The sequence below is a fragment of the Choloepus didactylus genome, chromosome 8 (assembly GCF_015220235.1).
Source record: "Choloepus didactylus isolate mChoDid1 chromosome 8, mChoDid1.pri, whole genome shotgun sequence".
Lineage (NCBI taxonomy): Eukaryota > Metazoa > Chordata > Mammalia > Pilosa > Megalonychidae > Choloepus > Choloepus didactylus.
This window is the reverse complement of record NC_051314.1, coordinates 50,659,021-50,672,548: the sequence shown is the minus strand read 5'-3', so window position 1 is coordinate 50,672,548 and position 13,528 is coordinate 50,659,021.

Below are 13,528 nucleotides of genomic sequence, written 5' to 3'. Positions count from 1 at the left end.
GATAAGTACAGATAGAAAACATTAGTTTAGCAATTATAGACTGCTATAATTGCTTTAAATGAAGCATCATGGGCTATTTGCATTTTTGTCAACTCTACTTAAGCACCAGAAAATTGAAACTAGCTTTCAAGAAATTCCCTGTCTCAGTACAAAGGCTGACATGCAAGCAAATAGTTAGGATGTAATGTAATGGCAAGAGCACAGCGGAATAAGGGACAAACTGTCTATATGTGAAGGCTTTACAGTGTACGTGATGTTTGAACAGAGGATAATAAGAGTCTGCTGGATAAAGAAGAAAAGAAAGGCTTTGCAAGAATAGCTAGAGCAAAGGCATCAAGTTGTGGAAATGCAGGGTATGTTGAGGGAAACAGTAAATGACCTGGTGTGGCTCTAGAACAGTACATATTGGGTAAGGGGTTGCTGGCATGAAATGGCTAGAAAGGTGGATTGAAACAAAATGAAAAGGGGCTTTATATGCCTCTCAGAGAATTTTGAACCTGATTTTAGCAGTCAAAAGGTTTTTAAATAGGGAGGGTAGCATGAGTCTATCCAACAATCTGCCTTCTAGGCTAATCTACCTAAGACACTAAGCCTGGGCTCAGTTAGAATAAACTGCAGCCCTTTGGGTCATTGCCACCTCTTAATCATGCGCTCCAATCTCAGCTAAGAAATCCTATGTTCCTTTTAACTCTCACTACCATCCCTCACAAACTTTCATAGCTTCCTTAAAACCTTACCAATTGCCAACACCCTCCTCCTTTCTTCTGTCAAGCAACTGGTGATTGCATTTCCTCCCCAAACTGTATTTGATCCCTGGAATATCTATGGTTTTTATCTTTGTCTCAGTTTGATAAATAAAGCTACCAAAATGCAATATATCAGAAATGGGTTGCTTTTACAACGGGGATTTATTAACTTAAAATTTACAGTTCTTAGGCTGTGAAAATGTCCAATTCAAGGCATCAAGAGGACAATACCTGGACTCTGAAGACTGGCTGCCAGCATCTGCGGCTCCTCTGCCACATGGCAACATCTGCTGGTCCTTCTCTCTGGGGTTTCATTGCTTTCAGCTTCTGGCTTCAGTGACTTCTCAGCTTCTCTGGGGCTTGTTTTCTGTGAGCTTCTTTTAATTTCATTTCTTAGCTTCTGTATGTGTTTTATCCTCTTTTAAAGGACTCCAGTAAGAGGATTAAGACCCACTTTGAATGTGCTGGGTCATATCTCAATTGAAATAACCTACCTAATGAAAAGGTTCCAACCACTATATGTCTACACCCACAGGAATGGATTAAAAGAACATGGCCTTTTCTGGGGTACACACAACCTCCAAACTACCACAATCTTGTTAACCAAGGTCACCCCTCCCATGGTCATCCACGGGTTTAGAGATTCTGGACATATGACCCACATGCCTGCTCAAGCAAGATTTGCACTTGTATCAGACAGTAGCCTATTCAGCTGCTCAACAGATATTTATTGAGTACCTACTATGTGAAGGATATTTCAGGCATTGGGGAGACAGTGAAGAATAAAACAAACAAGATATCTGCCCCTGAGAGCTTAAAGCCTATACCAGGTGATGGCAAACTATAGCCCATGGGACAAAAATAGGCCACCACTTATTTCTGTATATGAATTTTTATTGAAATACAGCCACATTTATTTGTTTATGCATTGTCTATGGCTGCTTTTATGCTACAGGAGCAGAGTGATGTAGTTGCAACAGAGGCTATATTACCTGCAAAGCCCCCAAATATTTACTATGTCATCCTTTATAGAAAACGTTTGCTGACCTCTGGTCTAGAAAAGAGCTTCTTATGCAATCTGTAATGAAAAATCAGTTTTTTTAAAAAAATTAATTTTAATTCATTATGGGTGGATACTTTTATAGATCATAATAAAATGAATTATTAGAAAAAATTAAAAATCAGTCATACAAAATATAAGCTCAAATTACTATATCAAATTGATATAAAGGTTTCTAAATACATAATCTTAGTTTCTGTATTTATCTCCTGGAGGATGGGTAATAAAACAGTTTGTAGACCAGTAATGGTCCATAAACTATACATTACATAGTGCTGATGGGAAGAAAGACATAGATAAGATATTAGCACAAACAATTATCCTATATCAAATTTTACCAACAGCTATGATTAAAATCATAACATTCTGTGAGAATTAGTTTCAAGGGAAAGCAAGACAGGATTTTCTGAAAAGATGATCTCTAAGATGAAATTAAAGGGTAAGAGGGAGTTAACCAAATAGAGTATATATTTGCTAGACTATGATAATGGAAAGAGAGCATTCAGGGAAATGGAACTACAGGTGCAAACACCCTGAGATGGGTGTCTGGAACTGTATTAGCACTTCATTTGGATTTCTCATTTAAAACCCTCAATAATCCTTTAAGGTCATTATCAGCTGGGTCATTGCCAGTTCTCACTCATGATCTCCAGCCTCAGTTAAGCAATTCATTAACATGCCCCTTATATTACCTATTTTGTAGGTGAGAAATCCAAGGAATAAAAATATGAGATAACTTACTACTCAAAGATTATTTAGCTAGCCAGTAAGTAGAGTTGGAATTGGGTTGCAAGACTATTTGAAGCCACAGTCTATACTTTTACCCACTGTGCTGTGTTACTGTTGTTTTAAATCCTAATAACACATGATTTCAACCTTCAGTTCCCAGAAATTCTAGAGAGTTACCTAAATTTCAGTGCCTTTCTTGGCAAGAGTGGAATCTATAATTATCCTTATTACTGTGAAAATGGGTGGAGAACCAGAATATCAAATGCAGGCACCATAGCCATTTGTTGTACCTCCAGAAGGAGAGGGATGTGCTTTGTACTAGAAGCAGCTTCTTTTGTGAATAACAGAAACCCCAAATAACAGGTGCCTAAAGACTGGAATTTGTTTCTCTGTCACGCAAAAGTCCACAGACAGGTAGTCTAGTGTGCTGTTCCTTGAAGTCATCAGGACCCCAGGCTTCTTCTATCTTGGCTGTTCTTCCATCCATAGCAAACCATCTAATGGTCCAAGATGGCAATTTGGGTGCCAACATCACATGTACATTCAACATGTAAAAGTAGAAATGGAGGAAGGCCATGCCTTTTGCCTTTGAGGACACTTTCTATATGGTATACAGAAAAACTCTGCCTACATTGGCCATACTTAGCTTCAAGGGTTGCTGGGAAGCTTTGTGTCCAGATAAGTTGAAGGAAGAAGGAATGGATCCATATTGGATTTTTTGACAGAAAGCAATCCCTGCCATATGATCTAAAATTGTGCTTCAAATAAGCTATACTTCTTATTTCTCTGACCAGTTGTATTGCAATATTTGATACTTTCTGGAAAGCTTGTCAGACATATCACCTGATTTAAGCTGGGGGAGCTATATAGTGATTCCTGGAAGTTTCTAACATCCCATTGCTACAGTGTAGTAGGAAAATATAATCGGAATCAGATTGTGGTTGTATAACTTACTGATGTGATCTTGAGATAGTAAATTTCTCTGAGTCTCAATTTCCTCAATTATAACTTGAGAATAATAATATCTACCCCATATGGTTCTTTAATGGATTAAATAGGATAGCTAATCTGTGAAAGTACCTGGCACAAATAAGGTACTTTATAACTGCTTGTTTGTTATGAATGTAGGAAGGAAGAACTGGATGGAAAGAGAAAAAAAAGGAGGAAGGGAGAGAATATGGCTTTCTGAATTTATCAGCCTAATTCAAAGAAAAGCTTACTTGAGTAAAATGGGTATTTTTTTCCAGGGTCATTTTGAGCAACTGTATAGTTTCCTAGCTGCTAAAAAAATACCATACAATATATTGGCTTAACAGCAGGAATTTATTGAATCATAGTTTCAGAGGCTGGAAGGCTTGCCTTCTTCTCAGGGGTGATATCCTCTGGCTGGCTGGTAATCTTTGTGGTTCCTGGCTTTTTTTTTTTTTAACATGGCGATGCATATGGTACTGTCTTCTCCTTTTTCCTCCAGGTTCTGTTGACTTCTGGCTTCCGGCTTCTCTCTGTGGCTTCCTTCTTCAGTGTCCAATTTCTCTTACTTGTAAAGACTTCAGTCATATTGGATTAAGGCCAACCATCATTCAGTTTGGACACACCTTAGGTAATAACATCTTCAAGGGTCCTATTTACAAATGGGTTCACACCCAGATGACCAGGTGTTGGGACCTGAACATGATTTTTGTGGGGGACATGATTCAATCCCCAATAGCATTTAGTTACTTTTGAGAAAATATTGGTGTATTTACTTTCAGCAATTATTTTGATGTGATATGTACCCATCCCACACAGGGATGTAGCAGAGTGTGCTTCAAAGTCCAACTCCTCCCACATCCATCTTTTTCCACGTGCTCTAAGTTTTAGCTGAGGCACATGGCTACCACCAAAGCCTGCATTTCTAAGCCTTTCTTATAGCAATTTATGATCATGTGATCAGCATTGGCCAAATGGATATGAGCATAAATAATGTATGCAACTTCTAGGTCATGTCCTTAAAAGGAAGAGGCGTATCTTCCCTTTCATCTCCTTTATCCTTCCTGCTCCATGGGATGTGGATGTGGTGATAAGCCTTCTTTGATGAGGACAGCAGAGCAACAAGATAGCAGAAATCTGGATCCCCAAGCCATGGGGTTGCCATATCAACTCAGTTCTGCTGAAATTTGGATTGTTACATGAAAAATAAACTATTTTGTTTTTTATGAGGATACCTAAGACTGGGCAGCTGACTGCTCAGGTGGTGGGTGCAAGAACCGTTAATGCAACTTAGAAATCTAGCTACCATTATTATACAGTGGAAAAATATTTGGAAAGCTGCCATTGGCAGTAACTTGTAGAGTAGACTAAATACCATGGAGACCATAGCTCTAAGAGAAAAGCTCAAAAACAAAAAACAAAAAACAAAAAACATTCAGGATGTTGGAATGTATTGGCTGCTTCTTTGCTTTCAGCAAAGTTTTCAAGAGCAAAATGGACTCAGGTTGTATTGAGCATATTTGCAAACAGAGATAGAAGAGTATACAGCTTTTCTAAAAGAGGCTTTCTCCACCTGTAGCCAGAAATATAAATTGACTAAGGGTTGAGTAATTTGGGGCCTATGGACGGTGGGAAGAAAAAAATGCTTTTGTGTGCCAAACTGAAACAAAAGTAAGAGGTGGCTCTGAGCAGTAGTAGTAGCAAGAATATGGTTTTAGCTCCTCATTAATCTCTACCACCCCACTCCTAAGCAAGCCCAAATAAAGATAATGATGTGTTTTCAAATAGATTTTCTTTGATGTTCAATAAAACATCTTTAGAAATTTTTTTGGAAAAAAGTTTATTCATTAGAACAATCTAAGTAAAAAGATCATGATTGCTGAACAAATGTAGCTTCAATTCATATAACTACATTTAACTAATTTATTCCAGAGAGTTTCAAACCAAAGTATTCATATCCCTGAAGTACAAGAAGATTTTCCAAAGGGTACTTGGATGCATGTAACTTTAAGAGGATCAATTTACAGACATTAAACTTTCATGTTTATTCTTTCTAAAAATTGATCTGCCTGAGAACTTCCCCATGATAATGGATCATTGGACTTCTTCTTTGCTGCCTTTCCTTTCACAATTGTCCTTCTACTTGATTAAGAAATGCTTACTCTCTCTGTCCCATCTCTGATCTTCCCACACTGCAAATGTGCAGTAATTTATATTGCTTTCAATAATTGAGTACTACTATTAATGATAGCTTAATTCAGATGATTTTTAATGAGAAACAGATTGTGGTCACAGGAAAAAGTAAAGTTTAATTTCAATTTATATGTGTAGCTGTATTGCAAAGAAATATGTAGGTGATCAATATAAGACCTGCAAGTGTAAAACATATTACATTAGGATGAAATTATGTGAAGGAAGTGAAAAGAAAATATGAACTCAAGAAGCAAAAGGAACTGTTAAAGAAGAAAATTTTCACGTTTTTAAAATGAAGGTGGTGTCAAATCACTCTATTATTTATATTCTTTTTGACACATACCAAAGATTAATATAATCATTTTATTTTTTAAATGTCAAAATGCATAATATGCAAGAATTGCATCCTCTGCTGCTATTTAAATTTACAGTGAAAATTTTTATATTTAAATTTTAAAACATTTGAGGGGCTTCACTGTATTTAAATGTTATAATTGTATACTCAAGCAAAAATGATTTAAGATTACACTTCCATTCCCCACTGCAGCTGTATTACTTACTGTTGTTAAACTAACCCTATGTAGAGAATTATGGACACTGTTGCATCTGAGCAAATAATTCCTTTGTTTAGAATTGCTGATGGCTCCTGGATGGTTGTATATTGTCTGTGGGAGCCAAATGAAATCAGCAGAAGTTATGCCTGCATAAAGTGTAGCGGAGGTTAAGCTTCAGACTTGGGTATAATGGATGGGCCTTTCAGTTTAAGTATAAACAGTAACAGTAGGTTATTTGAGGTGAAGGAACATACACGGAAACAGTAACAATGTATGCCTATCCTTTTTTCTTCTTTTGATGAGGTTTTTCTTTTCTTTCTGAAATAGTTGAAACTTTACTTACTCATTCTTTCCATATTTGATACTGTCACATGGAGATAACCTTGCTGAAAAAAAATGTTACTCTGCATGCTTTTCTTGTATCCAAAGCAAATACTAGTTTAAAGTCCTTTGTGTTTTTTTTTTTTTTTCAAATGAACTGCTAGAGCTCCCACTTATGAACTGCATTCATTCTGCTATAACTAGGAGGCTTGGCAAGTGTTCTCTAATTAAACATTGTATACCTTATTAGGTTTGCTACTTTTTTTTGTTTTCCAAACAAAACAGATTGGGAAAAACAAGTCAATGGAATGTTTTAAAAAACACTTTCACTTGATTTTCTAATAAGGAAGAAAGAATTAGACCTGTATTAGTATTCTGATCACCTTTTAAAATATGAGAATGGGGATTGAATCTCATTTTAAATAAAACTCTAATTTCTCTTTACTAGAAATTTCCTCTTCACTGTAGTTCATATTAATAGTTCCTATGAAGGCCAACTGTGAAAAAGACTAACAAAGCATGGTATAATTTGTCTACTAAATGGAATATATTGACTTAACATATTTCCACAAATTTGTCCTATTGAAATAAGAGAAACCAAACTTGCATTAATTTTTCTTGTGAAATTGGCTACTCAGAGGGGAATCTACCCAGCCACATTTCTCTGGGAACAGCCAATTATACCACAGACATGGCTCCCTCCCCTAACACTCTTATTTTTATGAAAAGTCCTGCCATGGACTGATGACTGGCACAGAGGCCCGATAAAAAGGTCTTGCTTATTCTAAGGACTGGAAATGGTCATGATGAAGGGGGGAAACATACCTCTGCCATTTAAATCATTCTCTTAGTTTGGGGGAGGGAGGATTAAGCTCATTTACATCAAATGACATCCAAAGGAGCTACCACTTAATTTTTTTCAAATTATTAAAATCGTGTCATTTTCATATTTTTAAACCTGAAAAGAAGTCCATGAACAACTAAATGATTTTTTCAAACAGTTCAGAAAGATATGCAGTGGAAAATGTTTCCCCACCCCTGTCTCTCTCTAGAGACACCAGTTTCTTGTTGAAGAGTCATGAGGTCCCTACCACATTGAGGCAACACCACTGAGATTAGGATCTGGGCCTTGTCTCTAATTAGTGGCAGTGAGGTAAGGGAAGAACAATGAACTTGGACTTTGGAGTCCTGGTTCAAACATCTTCTTAAATATCAGTGGCTTGCTGAGAATTTTACATGCATTATCTAGGTGAATATTACAACAATCCATTTTACAGAGAGGAAAAGTGAACGTGACAGTTTTTGTAATTTGCCTGGCGGTGCTGAGGGAGGGGCAGAGTCACATAATGAAATGGAACCAGTATTTTGAATTAGACCTGATGTTATACTCTAAAGCCAAGGCTCTTAAACACTAGATCTGAAGTACTAATCACTTAGTTACTGGACAGTTTTGGGAAAATCACTTGACCACTGTTTCTTGGGCTTCCATAACACTTTATGGAAATCACCCGTTCAGTGTCTTTTTTTTCCTACCTTGTAAGTTGTGTCTTATTTTCCACTGTAGATGTAGTGCCTTACAGTCTGGGTAGACAGTGAGCATCCAACCAGTAGAACTTCTGCAGTGGGTTTCAGGTAGAAAACTCAGGAAAGGTTAAGCCTGGTAAATGTTGCTACTAATTTTTTGCTAGATAATTTGAAGTTTTAATAATTTTTTTATGTAGAGACTGATATGTGCTCAGTGCAGATAAGAAAATCATTTTTAAAAAGTCTAAATATCACCCATAATGACATCAAGGAGGGTGAGGGGGCAGAAACCTTCCTGATCTTTCCCTGTTCCTGTCTGTGCATGCACACAAGCACACAATATGTATCTCCCTTTCCATTGTCCTCCCATTTTCCCTTTGTAAAATGGGCCTAATTATCCCTCCTAATAGGCTCCAGGGAGGTAACTGTGGGGATTTTTGCCTGCACAGTGCCAGGCACACACTGGGTTGCTTTTTTTTTTTTTTGTGATTCAGTTTTATTAAGATATATTCACATATCATACAATCATCTGTGGTGTACAATCAACTGTTCACAATACCATCATATAGTTGTGCATTCATCACCCCAATCTATTTTTGAACATTTTCCTTACACCAGAAATATAAGAATAAAAAATAAAAGTAAAAAAGAACACCCAAACCACCCCCCATCCCACCCAATTTTCATTTAGTTTTTGTCCCCATTTTTCTACCCATCCATCTATATACACTGCATAAAGGGAGTGTGATCCACAAGGCTTTCACAATTACACTGTCACCCCTTGTAAGCTACATTGTTATACAATCGTCTTCCAGAGTCAAGGCTACTGGGTTGCAGTTTGATAGTTTCAGGTGTTTACTTCTAGCTATTCCAATACATGAAAACCTAAAAAGGGTTATCTGTATAGTACATAAAAGTGTCCACCTGAGTTACCTCTTGATTCCATTTGGAATCTCTCAGCCACTGAAACTTTATTTTGTTTCATTTTGCATCCCCCTTTTGGTCAAGAAGACATTCTCAATCCCGTGAAGTCAGGTCTAGATTCATCCTTAGGAGTCATATCCCATGTTGCCAGGGTGATTTATATCCCTGGGGGTCAGGTCCCACATAGGGTGGAGGGCAGTGAGTTCACCTGCCGAGTTGGGTTAGATGGAGAGAGAGGGCCACATCTGAGCAGCAAAGAGGTACTCAGGGGAAGACTCTTAGGCACAATTATAAGCAGGTTTAGCCACTCCTTTGCAGTAATGAGATTCATAAGGGCAAACCCCAAGATAGAAGGCTCGGTATACAAAACCGCTAGTCCTCAGTGTTTGTGAGAGCATCAGCAACAATTCAGGTGAGGAAGTCCAACACTTACACATTTTCCCCCAGCTCCTCAGAGGGGCCCTGCATATATGTTTTTATTCTCTACCCAAATTACTTTGGGATGTATCGCTATTTCACACTAGCCTATACAAACCTACCAGGTCTCACTTCCTATTCAAAGTTCCATGTAATTATGACATTTGAACAAACTGTGCAAGTTAAATTGTTTAGGAAATATAGATTCTGCACCAAATAAACATCTCTTCCCTTGGTCTCATGTGGAATTTGAAGTTTTAAAACACAGTCAGTATTGTCCTTTACCCTTTGGCCCGATTTGCCCTAGTCCTAACCAGATCTGCTTCATTCATGTCTTTAATTGATGTCTAGACTCTTTTTTAGCTTTTTTAACAGTTGCTGTATGTGCTAATACTGACATTCATATCTGCTGAGCTCTAGCTCTGAGTTTCAGATGTCACACAGATACCCAGAATTCCAGGGATCAATCAGGTTATACACAAAGGGATCATCATCTCAGAATCTGAAGATGGCTGTTACAGTTCAGGAAAAAATGTGACTGCCGTAAGAGCTTACAATCTAGGGACCGTCGCAATAAGTGATCCCCTGACGAACTCTGCTCTAAGATTTAATTCTGAGTTTACACATTGTAGTTAGTCCATATTGGTGAGGCATTATAGTGTTTGCCTTTGTTTCTGGCATAGTTCACTCAAAATGTTGTCTACAGGATCCTTTCACCTGTTGCTTGTCTCACAGCTTCACTCCTCACAGTTGCTTGATATTCCACTGTATGCACACACCACAGTTCACCATTCTGTTCCTCAGCTGATGTACCCTTAGGCCACCCGCACCCATTGCAAATCATGCATACTGCCTCCATAAACACCGCACTGGGTTGCTCTATCTACATGAAAAGAAAAAGGTGGCAGCATTGCAGGGAATTAGGTGGGGTCCAGGGCCTGTCATGTGTTCTATCACATACTACTTCAAGACTCACCCATCTACTCTGCAGTGCTCACTGTAGGGTCACCAAGAACCTTCTGTTTAGGGCAGGGCTCCTCATGAAGTCTCCTTCCAGGAGAGACACTCATTCTAAAGGACCCACATGTCTGATACCCATGGCCATTCTAATTCTCATGGGAAACAAATATTTTGACCTCCTATTAGTCTGCAGCCTCTTTAGAATTTGGTTATGGGGGTCAGAACTTGGCCAAGGGAATGCTTCTGGAGCTCTTGGAAACTTGGGTTTCTATTTTTGCAAAGCCAAAGTTTCGCATTATGGACCCAACCTTAACACTATACTACTTAAATTTAAGTGTGTGGGAATGGCAGGCTGTTACTTTTCATAGTCTTAGTGATTTGCACTTTGGGTATCTTCCTTTGACTTAATTTGGGATGATACTGCGTAGGAACCTATTATAGGTTGCTTTTATCCACATTCATCCATCACTGGCATTAACTGGAATCTTGTCAGGATTCCTAACCTTGTACTACTTAGCTTCTTGGGGTATGTTTCTAACTCCTATACTGTACAACCTTTTCACACGGACATTCCTCCAATTCTTCTAGGGACCTTAGCCATTGTAAATAATACCAATTGTTATTTGTTATCAGCACAAAAGTAAGAACTCAAGTGAGCCATTACCCTTTTCCATTTTATTACCATCAACAATATCTCATTCTTCAAGGCTGCAGCAACATAGTGATTTAAAGCCATGACCAAATCACTAATTGAGTTCTTTGCTTAGCTTTATTCACTTTTTATTAACCCTATTAGGACATGAATTAGTAATTTGGAGACAAACCTCTTTTACTTTTCAACTGTTCAGTTTAGCTCGTTAATCAATTTATTAATGACCCAAATGAATGCAGATTTTGATAAATATTTAAGAATGTGAAAAAAGTCAAAACCATTTATGAAGTTATTTATTGTGTATGATACATGCCAAGTTCTACATAAAGACCTTGTTCCTTATCTTTAGGAGTTTGCAATCACAGATGCAAGATAAGAACTTCTCAATTTTTATATATTAATAAAAATATCATTATTCTGCTGCAAAATGGAACACTGCTATAGAATGTGGACTTTGGAAAAAAGTCCTTTAATCTATAAAAAACAAAAAAGACCCCAAGATAGGGTTTTGTTTGATGATGAGAATTAGAATTATATAATGCTGAATGAATATACATGTGTATATATTGAGCTATGTAGCTATACTTTATATACCTTATATAGGTATTACACATGCCCTCTAATAATAACATCTATAGAATGTTTACTGTGTGTTGGGTAGAATGCTAAAAACTTTAAATGTATTATCTTATTTAATTAATATAATAGTATGAGTTAGGCACTATTTTTCTTGATTTACGGATGAGGAAATGAGGCTCAGAAGGATGAAGTAATTTCACCAAGACTACATAGTGATAATTAATTTCTAGGTTTCTCAGATCTTTAGAAGAGGTCAAGCTGACCCCAAAGCCCTCACATAACATTTTCCACAGCAGAATCCCAGCTTTAAAATATAAACATACTCAACATTAGGCACAGCTGCTATATCCAAAGGCAGTGACTTGGGATCATATTTCTCAGATCCTGATATATCCTTCTTTGATGTTTCCCTCTAGTCCTTTCATGCCCTGGGCCGGGACTGTTCCTCACCATCTTGCACTGCATTGCCTAAATCTGTATTTCTCATATTGTGGTCTATTGCCGGCTTACAGCAGATTCACCTGAGTTATCTGGGCTCTTTCCCAAATCTACTGAATCTTAATCTCTAGGGATATGATCTGGGATCTGGGAATATGCGTATTTATCAAGTACTTTCAAGTGATTCTAATACACACTAAAAATTGAGAACTCTTAAGTAAGTGTTAAATTTTATTACACAACTCATCTGTTCTACTTTGCTAATGCTGCCAGAATGCAAAATATCAGAAATGGATTAGCTTTTATAAAAGGGGTTTATTTGGTTACACAGTTACAGTCTTAAGTCCACAAAGTGTCCAAGGTAATGAATGCATCAACAATCGGGTACCTTCACTGGAGGATGGCCAATGGTGTCCGGAAAACCTCTGTTAGTTGGGAAGGCACATGGCTGGCATCTTCTCCAAGTTCTGGTTTCAAAATGGCTTTCTCCCAGAAGGTTCCTCTCTAGGCTATCGCTCCTCTTCAAAATGTCACTCTCAGTTGCTCTTGGAGCATTTGTCCTCTCTCAGCTTCTCCAGAGCAAGAGTCTGTTTTCAGTGGTGGTCTTCAAACTCTCTCTCATTTGCAGCTACTCTCTCAGCTTCCCTGCATTCTTCAAAGTGCCCCTCTTGGCTGTAGCAAGCTTGCTCCTTCTGTCTAAGCTTATACAGTGCTCCAATGACCTAATCAAGGCCCATGCTGAATGGGCAGGGCCATACCTCTATGGAAATTATCCAGTGATAGATCTTGCCCACAGTTGAGTGATCACATCTTCAGGGAAACATCCTATCAAAAGTCTCCAACCCAATCAACACCAATACATTTCATGCCCACACAAGACTGCATCAAAGATACTGGCATTTTGGGGGACATAATACATCCAAACCAGCACATCATCCTACACAATACTTGAGGGGTAATGATAGGAGTGGAGACAAGAGGATAGGGGGGTGGGGAGTTAGGTTACGTAGTAACATCCAAGATTTCTCATGTTCATTTTGTAACACCTTTATTAATCTGGGACACAACTTCAAATTCAGGCATGGAAGGAAGAAATAGCTACATAAAGAAGTAATATTTAAATTGAACTCTGAAAGATATTGAGCATATACTACCGTTTGTGCAGTTTTTAACTTAAATAATAAAAACCAGCCCAAGACACATAAAAATAGGGTGGAAGGTAATTTGTCCCCTAACAAGATCATTTGCATGTATAAAATTACAGATTTTTTTTCACGTTGGAGAAAGAAAAGATCAGATTTCCTCCATTTTCTACATAAAATCATAGGAATTGCAACACTTTTCAGAATTTAAGAATGAATTTTGTGCCACTGCCATTAATCCTATTCTGGATACTGGACTACCTTTTCGTCAAGTGGGATACCTGCTAAGTACCTTCCAGGTTTGACTGAAGGGATGGAGC